The 11,461-nt window shown below is 47.6% G+C and overlaps 1 non-coding gene across 1 annotated transcript; it reads right to left on the reverse strand.

Annotated features, from left to right (window-relative positions):
- Positions 1-7,602: 7,602 nt before the first annotated feature.
- LOC125511798 lies at positions 7,603-7,731 on the reverse strand. Its single transcript, XR_007285124.1, has one exon. It is a non-coding gene; the product is annotated as a small nucleolar RNA Z247 (small nucleolar RNA).
- Between the last annotated feature and the right edge of the window lie 3,730 nt (positions 7,732-11,461).

The following is an 11,461-nucleotide window of genomic DNA, read 5'->3' on the forward strand; positions in this document are numbered from 1 at the left end:
CCCTCCGATTCCTTCTCCTCCCACAAGCAAGAGTTTCCCCTCGGGCTCCTCCTCTTTCGTTTTCATGCACACACGCAACAAGCACTGCTTGGTCGCACCACCAACACGCTCAAAAGAGGCCGAGCCCATGCACACCTCACACCGAGGCTCCTCCGCACCTCCTCGGCGTTTGGGGGTCCAAATGCTAAAAGAATAATCTAATCCCTCCTCAGCAAGTTCTCTTCACAAATTGATCCCAGGCTGGGGGGGGGGGGGGGGGGGGGCACAGCCCCCCAACAATGCATTTTCTCTCTGTTTTCTCATTGTCCGTCTTCACTCTTGCAGATGGAGCTCACTAGTAACTACTCCCTTCGTTCCAAAATAGATGACCCAACTTTATACTAAAATTAGTATAAAATTGGATCATCTATTTTAGAACGGAGGGAGTAGAAGAGTTTCTGGCTCATGTTGACCAGAAGAGTTCTAAGACCTCTCTTCTCTTGTTGTCTTGCAGATCTATGGAGACGACGATTGGCATGAAGAGGACTTTTGGGCAGTGCTTGGGCTGCATATGATATACGTCCTCATCAAGCAGGCAGTGGGTGTTCCTCTGAGGTTCATCTACTTCAACTTGAAGGACGATCCGTCGTTTGGAGGAGTGGATGTCCGAGCGGGAGAACCACATCCAACAGCTGCAGGCCTAGCATGGGGCTGCCCTGCTGGCGCTGCAAAGGGAGCATGCCATGCAGGGTCATGTCGCGAGCAATAATCCTACATCTACGTAAGGCCTACGAAGACTAATGTAAACTGCCTAACTAATTAACTTCGGCCCCCCCTAATTTTCAGGTGGGTGGGGCCCCTTCCTCCCCCTTCTCCAATACTAATTAGCCACGTTGCACTTTACGTAAAACACGTAACATTATTTACGTAAGTGTAGCATTGCTCTGTTGCGAGACTGGAGGCAGCGCTCGCGGCCTACCAGGCGCGGACACGGGGAGCTACTTCCTTTGCCGGTAAGTTTGGAATCTCTCCATTCCTTTGTTTGATCAGTTTTTGTCACATTTTATCAATCAGGCTCATATATATGTGTGCTTGACAAGTAAATAATAAATACAAAGCAATGTTATTTGCATGCACAAGCAACTTGATGAGTTTTTGTCACATTTTATCAATCAGGCTCATATATGCGTGCTTGACAGGCAAATAATAAATACATGCACAAGCAACAAAAAATGCATTGATGGAACGTGTTAGTGCTAGCACGTGACTTGTGGACGATATCTATCATTTTTAAGAAGTTGCTCCCCACTACAAGACATTCTCTCAACATGTAGGTTATCCACCTCAGCTTTGTGCCATGTCAGCAATTTTTCACCCACTCATGCATTCCATCTGATCTCTCTCTTACTCTCAGGTGTGAACCGATTTTTCTCTCCATCGGCAGAATAAGAACGATCTTTCCCATGCATCCACGTTGGCCACTAAGCGTCTATCAATGCAACCATTTTAATACCGACCATCACGTGTGTTCATTGGAGTCATTTCCCCTTCCATTGGAAGCATGTCTTCTCCTCTTCCAATCTCTCCTTGATATAACTGTGGATCAACCTGTTCGAGCCGAGCGCCCGCTGCCCCATGTGCGTCGAGTTGTTTGCGTCCATCATCTTGGGAAGCTCCCGGGGACCTTCACACCTAACTGACAACTGTCGCTTAATCCTTGCCGATGTAGACGGCCTCAAGCTCGTGGTGGTCGGATTTGTTCTTCCCAATTGCAACCAAGCACCGCGACGTTTATCTGGTGTGCCGCTGACCCGAGCTTTTTTTTTCGTGTGTTCCGTAGTCCCCGTTGTCTTCCTGCCGAGGTTCTGCCGGCGTCCGGTACAGGCACGCGCACACTCCTGTCCAAGAAGTGGAAGAACCAGGCCTAGCGGAAAGGAAAAACACCGATACACCTATGTTCTTTTCTCCTTGAGTATGTGGCAGGCATCGGAGAGCAATTTGCAGACAGGGCGGCCGTAGACGCCAGGCTCCGACTCATCACCGTTGTCGAAGCACTCGAGGAGGACGCCGACGCGAGTGGCATGCATGACGTGGTCGTCGAAGAGGCTGGCGAGGCCTGCACGAAGGAGCCGATCAAGGAACGGCCGGGGCAGAGCACCTACAGCGGCGCGTGGACGAAGCTCGAGCCAGGCGGACCTTCCCAACCGTGGCGCTGCTCCCAAACAAGGAAGCCGAAAGGGAGGAGCATTGGCAGGCGCCCCCTAGCCAGCGGCAGAGAAGGAAGGGCGGCTCCGTGGCAAGGGCGCGTCAGCACTTGCGCGCGGCGGCGCAAGAGATCGCAACGCTCGCCAGGATCTCCATCAGCCTCACCAGCGAGAGCGCTACGCTTGCTTGCATATCACTACTATTACGTCGTCCGTGTATGTCGTCGCTGGTACTAGCATGCGCATGCATGCATGATTAGTTCCTTGCTAATTACCCTAAGCTACGTAGCCAATGGACCCTAGCTAAGAGATAGATGCATATCATACAAACTTAGCTACGAATCTAATTGGTATACTCAAGAAAAATATGTGAAATTCTTGCCTCCTCTAACCAAGAAACGTTAAGCAATCTAACTAAGACATGTTTCAATTTCTTTTGTCATGAATTTTCCTCCATTGGTTTATTTCCATTTGTACTGAATTTTCTTTCTTCCTTGCAAAAATAAAACTTCTTTACCACTATCTATTTTTTGGTTATTACTACTATTAAATATTTGTAACACAATTTTATTGAATTTAACTTCTATCATTGTGTGTTAAAAAAAACCCTGCAGCAACGCGGGGGTATCATCTAGTTTTACAAGTACACACACCTTTTTTAGGGGTAAGCCCATGTCGCATATTGACATGCACATGGCCGGACGGTTTGGTATAGCTAATTGGTTGGCTATTGCCATCCTTATTATCCAACCAGAGGGTCAAGACATACGTGAGCAGCACACATGAACCACCAAATATATGCATGGCGTGGTCATTATCTGCCGGGAGTCAGCTACATATAAGGCCATCCTTGTCCGTTTAACAGATCAGGACGTGCAGCTTCGCTCGCTCGCTAGCACCTCGCAGCGCCTGGGCGCTCCCTAGACTTCTCATCGTTTACCGTCTTGGCCTGGCCTGGTCTGGCAGCACGTCCACGTGTACATGCATGGCGTCAGGCTCCTCTCTGCGGCGGCGCTGGTCACGCCGCTGCCGGCGGGCCAACTCCCCGCCTTGCTGTCACCAACAGCCACCGCCGTCTCCCACCACCAGTACTACAACCCGCGAAGCCGCCATGGGTCGGCCGTCGCCGTGCCCAAAGCCAGTCGCGCCAGCGGCCGCACCTCGGCCGGAAAACTCGACCACCGTACCGGTGACGGTTCCTCTAGCGGGGACGAAGCCAGGTGCTTGGTGAAATGCCTCGCTCGCCGTGTCTGCCCGCCAGGTGCTTGGTGAAATGCCCACGACGGAATGTGGAAGGGTGAACATTGTAACGGACATGAGCGTGGCAAATTCCTTCGTTAATACGTACTCCCTCCGTCCGAAAAAAATTGTAACAAACAAAAGATCGATTGATTCAGGCTTAATGTCCTTTGGGATCACCTTGCCGTATATTTATATTGCATGGATCGATCAGAGATCGGTTACATGATAGGACACGACAGAGATCATATACAGACTAGGAAACGGCTCAAGGCCCGTATACAACATGGACTCTACGTCGTGTACACATACTATTCTAACACATCCCCTCAATCATAACTTGTATAAGTTAAGATTGCGCTTGAATACTTCTAACTGTCTAGTAGCAAGTGCTTTCGTGAAGCCATCCGCTACCTGGTCGCCGGAGGGAATGAATATGATCTCAAGAAGCTTGTCTGCAACTCTCTCTCTAACAAAGTGATAATCAATCTCAATATGTTTAGTCCAAGCATGAAATATTGGGTTAGCCGAGAGATATGTTGCTCCAAGATTGTCACACCACAGACATGCTGCCCTAGGACGATTGACTCTGAGCTTCTTGAGAAGTGTTTGGATCCAAATGATCTCAGACGTTGCATTGGCTAGGGATTTGTACTCCGCTTCAGTGCTTGACCTTGACACCGTTGCCTGCTTTCATGCACTCTAAGAAACAAGATTTTCACCAAAATATACAGCAAAACCATCGGTGGATCTACGATCATCAGGACTACCAGCCCAATCTGCATCTGAGAAGGCACTGACAAAAGTAGACTTGGAATTTGTAATTTTTAGTCCTACTCCAACCGTACCCCTAACATATCGCAGAATTCTCTTAACTGCAGTCCAATGTACGCTAGTGGGTGAATGAAAAAACTGACAAACTTTGTTCACAGCAAAAGCAATATCTGGTCTTGTCAAGGTCAAGTACTGCAATGCTCCCACTATACTTCTATATCTGGTTCCATCATCATCACTCAGCCGTCACCATCTTCAATTGATAATTTTTCTGAAGCTGAGAGTGGTGTATCCGATGGCTTGCAGTGTTGCATCGCAACTCGCTTCAGAAGGTCATTAGCATATTTCTCTTGTGTCAGCAATATCCCATTATCTTTCCTTTTCACCTCAATGCCAAGAAAATAATGGAGATTTCCCAAATCTTTAAGAGCAAAATCACGTTGCAGATCTTTGAGCAAGGCGCTAACTGCAGAATCGGACGAACTTGTGACTATGATGTCATCCACATAAATAAGAAGATACATTGTAATCCCACCTTGATTTATGAAGAACAATGACGTGTCCGCCCGTGAAGAGGAAAATCCTAGAGCCATTAGTTTTGAGCTGAGTCTAGAAAACCATGCTCGAGGAGCCTGTTTCAGGCCATAGAGAGCTTTATCCAATTTACATACATGTTGTCTCCTAGTCGGATCTTCATACCCTGGAGGTTGCCTCATATACACAGTCTCTTCTAGAACACCATGGAGAAACGCGTTCTTCACATCTAGTTGACGAAGACTCCAATTGTTGGACACAGCTACGGCAAGAATCAACCGAATTGTTGCTGCTTTCACAACTGGACTAAATGTGTCTTCATAATCAATCCCATATCTTTGTTTGAATCCTTTTGCAACCAGTCGTGCTTTGTATCTGTCAATCTCTCCATCAGCTTTCCTTTTTATTTTGTAGACCCACTTGCAATCTATAATATTTGCACCCTTCTGAGCACGAACAAGGTGCCAAGTATTATTTTTCATCAATGCCGAATATTCCTCATCCATAGCTTCCTTCCAATTTTTATCATGAAAAGCTTCGGTGATACTGCTTGGTTCACCTGTCGTGCACACATTGCACCACCTAACTCGTCCATCTGTAATTACCTTGGGTCTGAAAATATTGTTGCGTGAACGTGTAACAGCAGTTGTACAGGTTGGACAATTTCCTGGACAGAAGAAGCCATGGAAGATCCAACCTCTTCATCCGAGGAGGACTGATCAGCGCATGATTCTGAGGGCATACGTGCAGGAGATGCACCTGCCCCACGATTCTCATGCATGGGCATGCTCGGTTGGGCATGGGATGGGCTGGCCCCATGCACAATATGCGGCTGCTGGTGACTGGGCATGGGCGCCTGGTTTTCCAGCCTACCTGCAGAGAGATAGGATCCCGCAGCTGCAGGTTCTGCAGGCGCGCGCGATCCCGACGCTGTAGGTTCAGACGCGCGCGATCTCGCCGGTGATCCCCTGCAGTCTACCTCGCTCTCCGTGCCATGTGCTCTACACATAAAATCATTGCCACCGGAGACACTTTGCATCAAATTTTGCTGACGTTTTTCCTGTTCATTAGTACTGTCAACACAACCATCAGGTTCATTAGTAGGATTAGTCACATGAGCATGCAAATCATCACCCCCTTGATCAGTACTCGTAGGATTTTGAAGGTTAGAAGGTAAAAGAAGAATCTCGGCTCTAAGACGGGCTCCGGCATTGGGATGAAGTTGGGCAAAAGGGAAAACATATTCATCAAAAATGACATCATGGGAGATATATATATACGGCCAGAGGAAATATCAAGACACTTGTATCCTTTGTGTTTGTTACTATAGCCTAGGAAAGCACACCGAATAGAGCGGAAAGCTAATTTTCGAGTGTTATATGGTCGAAGATTGGGCCAACATGCACAACCAAAAACGCGAAGAGAAGAATAATCAGGTTTTTCATCAAAGAGTCGTTCAAGGGGAGAAAGCATATTGATGACCCGACTAGGAACACGATTAATAAGATAGACAGCGGAAAGAAATGCTTCATCCCAGAACTTAAGAGGCATAGAGGCATGAGCAAGCAATGCAAGTCCAACCTCAACAATATGACGATGCTTTCTCTCGACGGAACCGTTTTGTTGATGTGCATGTGGACATGAAACATGATGAGTAATGCCGATACGTTGAAAAAAGGAGTTGAGTTTGTGATACTCACCACCCCAGTCAGTCTGCATAGCTATGATTTTGGTGTTAAAAAGTTGCTCAACTAAATGTTGAAAATCATGAAAGCATTGAAACACATCGGACTTGTTCCGTAAGAGATATATTCAGGTAAATTTATTATAATCATCGATGAAGCTTACATAATACTTATTTCTACTAACAGACTCGGGTGCTTGACCCCAAACATCAGAAAATACTAGCACTAAAGGAGCACTAGATATACTTGAAGACCTAGGATACGGAAGTTGATGACTTTTAGCCTTTTGACAAGAATCACACACGGACTCACTAGTAGACTCAACGGAACATGGTAAATTATACTTCTTAAGGACTTATTGGACTATTGGAGAGGCCGGATGACCAAGTCGATCATGCCATCTTGTTAGAGACGTCCTTGAAGCACCAAAAACTTGAATACTGGAGGAAGGAGGTGAGCGAGGCGATTTCAATGGATAAAGACCACGCTCACATGGGCCGTGCAGAAGAATTTCCTTCGTTGTTGGGTCCTTAACGAAAAAAGAACGAGGGTGAGTTTCCACAATAGTATTGTTATCAGAAGCAAAATGACTAGCAGAAACTAGGCTTTTGGTGGCTTGGGGAACATGAAGTATGTCGTTAAGATGAAAATTTCGAGTATGATCAAAAGAATTAACGACTGCATGACTGATGTGACTAATAGGCATACCTGCACCGTTAGCTATATGAACTTGTTCAGGACCGTTGAGCGAGTACGTGTTGTTAGCTTGTCGAGCTCCCCTGTAATATGATCAGTTGCTTCGGTATCAAAGTACCAATTTGAGTCAACTCCATATGAAGTAGTGGCTGCTCCACCACATCTCTCTTCAGTGACATATAATTTGGGTCAAAACGATACCAGCACTTATGAGCTGGATGGCCAACCTTACCACAAATCTGGCAAGTAGGCCTTTCACCTTGGGGAAGGTTCGCTCCTCCTGCTGGTCCTGGTCGTCCTCCACCGCGATTATTGTGGGGGTAGCTGTTGTTCCCGTGGTTGTAGTTGTTGCCGTAGCCACCGCGGTGCCCGCCACCATTGTTTTTGCCTCCACGATTTCCTTTGCCATGTCCTCCTCGTGCAGCAAGATTTGCCGACGAATTATACTGCTGTGACCCAGAATTTTGTGACTCCAGGCGCCCTTCAAAGACAATGAACTGAGCATAAATTTCACTCAAGGAATAGGCATCGGTTCTAGCGGCAATGGATGAGACAAAACGATTATATTCTGCATCCAATCCAGCAAGGATTTGAGAGATGAGATCATCGTATTCCATCTTCTTTCCTGCTGCTGTAAGTTCGTCCGCAATGCCCCGCATCTTCGTGAAGTACGCGGTGGCGGTCATCTCGTTCTTCCGAGTGCCAGCGAACAGGGTCCGAAGTTGGATAATTCGTGACCGAGAGGCAGAGGAGTACATCTCCTCAAGGGCTGACCAGACCTGTGCGGATGTCTTCATGGAGACGACTTGAGTCAGAACTTCACGCGACAGAGAGGTCAGTAGCGAGCCAAGAACCTGCTGATCTTGGGCTATCCAGCGAGTGTACTCGGGGTTGGGCACCGTCTCGGTGCCAGATTTGTCGGCCTTCTGGACTTCAAGAGTCTTGGCCGGAGCTTCGAGCGTTCTGTCGAGATATCCATCTAGCTGTGCGCCACGGATCGGGGGCAGGACCGTCGCCTTCCAAAGAAGGAAGTTGTCGCGCCCAAGCTTCTCGCGGGAGTTGTCGCCGAGGGTCGTCACGGGCTGGGCAGTTGAGGAAGAAGCTCCTGAGGATACGCTGAAGGGAACGAGAGACATTTAGATGCGATGAAGAAGAGAAGGCTCTGATACCATGTAACGAACAAGAGATCGATTGATTCAGGCTTAATGTCCCTTGGGATCACCTTGCCGTATATTTATATTGCATGGATCGATCAGAGATCGGTTACATGATAGGACACGACAGAGATCATATACAGACTAGGAAACGGCTCAAGGCCCGTATACAACATGGACTCTACGTCCTGTACACATACTATTCTAACAAAACTTATCAAAGCTTGTTCTTCAAATGGATGTATCTAGCAATAACTTGATGCTAGATATATCTATTTGAGGGACAAGCTTTTTCGGACGGAGGGAGTAGCCATTAAGCTTGCATGAAGTGCACGCTCAAGTGGACAACCTCTGGGCTGCAGTTCCCTTCATAAATAACAAATCCTTGATGTGGCAACAAGGAAGGGCCTTCTCCACAAGGTTCGAGGGAGAGGGGTCATGGTGCGAACCTCTCGATATGCGGATGATGCGGCTGTGTTTGTAGCGCTGATCAAAAGAGATGTGAACAACCTTGCGGCCATTCTGCGAGGTTTTGGTGAAGTCACCGGCCTATGCACCAACTTCCGTAAAAGCTCGATGGTCCCCGTTCGGTGCGGCAACCTTGACTTGGGCCATATCACACAAGGGCTACCGGCTATCAAGGCTTCCTTTCCGCTCCGCTACTTGGGACTCCCGCTATCTATGTGGAAGCTGAAGCTCGCCGATCTACAATTTTTTGTCGATAAAGTGGCAAGCAGACTGACTAGATATGACGGCCAAAACATCACCACCATTGCCCGTGCGGCCCTTGTTAAGTCAGTCCTCGCTTCCCAAGTGATCTACTTCATCATGCCACTTGTCATACAACCCACCATTCTGCAAAACATCGACAAGCTTGAGCGGGCCTTCCTATGGTCGGGGTTGGATACGACATCCGGGGCAAAGTGCAAGGTTAATTGGGATGTTGTCAGCCGCCCGCTCACCTATGGTGGACTTGGGGTCCTCAACAACAACAAGTTCGCGTGGGCGTTGCATTTGAGGTGGCCTTGGTACGAGTGGAAGGATCCCACAAAGTTGTCGGCCGGGAGTGGGAACTCGTGTGATGAGGAAGACCTCAACTTTTTCTACGCCTGTACCACCATCACGGTCGGGAACAATGCGAAGACTCCATTTTGGGACTCCCCTTGGCTCCTTGACCGCAAGCCCAAGGACATTGCTCCGCTCATTTATGAGACTTCCTCCCGGAAGCACTGGAAGGTACGGGAGGCCCTCAAGGATAACGCGTGGATCCTCAAAATCAGGCCGCCCACATCGGTTTCCATCGAGCATGTTGCACAATTCTTCACCCTTTGGATGCTACCGCACGAGGTGCACCTGGATGAGCTCACTGAGGATGACATCCTATGGAAGCACACGGAATTTGGGCACTACTCCGCGACCTCCGCTTACAGGGCACAGTTTTTGGGCTTGGTCCTCTCCCCCATGGACCAAATGGTTTGGAAGGCTTGGGCCCCACCGAAAGTCAAGTTCTTTGCTTGGCTCGCACTTCAGGATAGGATCTGGACTGCTGACAGATTGGAGAAGCGAGGATGGCCTAACTGTGGCCCTTGCCCCTTGTGCCAACGGGTGCAGGAATATGGCCCTCATCTTTTCTTCAGATGCCGCTTCACTATCAGGCTTTGGAACATGGCTATTCACAAATTTCGCATCCACGACATGGACATGTCCGCATGGCACTTGTTCGACTCCGTTCAGGCCTGGTGGACGAGCACATGCACCACGGGCACCACCGACGGAAAAGCAAAGGCATCGATTACCATGCTAGTGTCATGGGTCATCTGGAATGAGCGCAACGCATGGGTGTTCAGGCAAAAGAGTGCACCTCCGCAAATCTTGCTCAACATCATTGTCGACGAGGCAAACCTTTGGATCAAAGCTGGGGCAAAGAAACTAGGGTCTTTTTTATCACGATAATAATTGTCATGCCGTAACATGGATGTGTATTGTAACAAACTCTTTCTCCTCCTTATTTAATATATGAGGCAAATCTTTTGCCTCTGATTCAAAAAAAAAGATGCTGTAAGCTTGGTCTTCTTCTTCGTTTCCCTTCTTGGCTTTGTGTGTGGTCTGAAACAGGGATCATGTGTGCATGCGAGCCCAGAAAGTTTCTTTGGGATTCACATGGTAGGGATTTTATCTCTGTTTATGCGGTAGGGATCTTAGCGGTTACTTTCTTTGTAGTGTTGATGTTTTCTTTTTGTTCCTAAACAACCAGAAAGTTTTTAGAGCAGCATCAGTAACCTTCCGTTATGTCGGGATCAACGTGAATTTTGTATGCAAGCAAAAGTCTGAATATATACTTCCATCTGGCATGATCTATGTCTACGGTCCATCTTGCAGGAAGGCCCCAGTTGAGATGAGCAATCCTTGTGAGTCGAGTGCAGCTGGAATAGAGTCAAGTTCATCATGCAGATGCGTGGTAACTTTAAAGAAAGCATGGTGTTTTGAATCAATATCTTTTCATTCCTAGTACAGTATTGTGCTGCCTCTCAATCTTCTGGAGTTTGCATGATTTGTTTTGGGCCTTGGTTCCACCACTGCTGCTTGCTGCAGGTCATACCGGAGCGTCTTGTTGACCATTTCGGGGGAAAGATCTCTGGGACGATCCAACTAGAAGCCCCTAATGGTCAGATGTATGTTGTTGGAGTTGCCAAGAAGATGAACATATCAGTCCTGCATTCTGACTGGGAGGCGGTTGTTCGTGCCAATCAGATACAAGAAAACTGTTATTTGATGCTCCAAAACCTTGGAATCTCTTGCTTCAAGGTTACCATCTTCGATTCTGATGGCGAGGAGAGGATCTGGCTGCCGGGATGAAAAATCCTACTCATGTCGAAAAAGGGAGCACATATTGTGCTGATATTCGAGCAGTTCCTTTGATGGCGCTTTAGATTCAGATGGTTGAAAATCAGGAAAGACGCCTGCAGTAAATTCTTCTTTATCTCCCGCAAAAAAAGAGTAAATTCTTCTTTATAAGATGAATCATCAGGTTTAGTTGTGTACTCGTATTATTTGGTGACTAGCGTTTAATTACTACATGTTGATCTCTCTTGAATCTTCTTACAGCAGAAGATAGTCTGTCCGAAGGCGAGTCTATTGAGTTGGATGATCTTCAGGTGCTCTCAAAGGATTATGTCTTAGCAGGGCGATGCCATCT

The sequence above is a fragment of the Triticum urartu genome, chromosome 5, assembly GCF_003073215.2.
Source record: "Triticum urartu cultivar G1812 chromosome 5, Tu2.1, whole genome shotgun sequence".
NCBI classification, from domain to species: domain Eukaryota; kingdom Viridiplantae; phylum Streptophyta; class Magnoliopsida; order Poales; family Poaceae; genus Triticum; species Triticum urartu.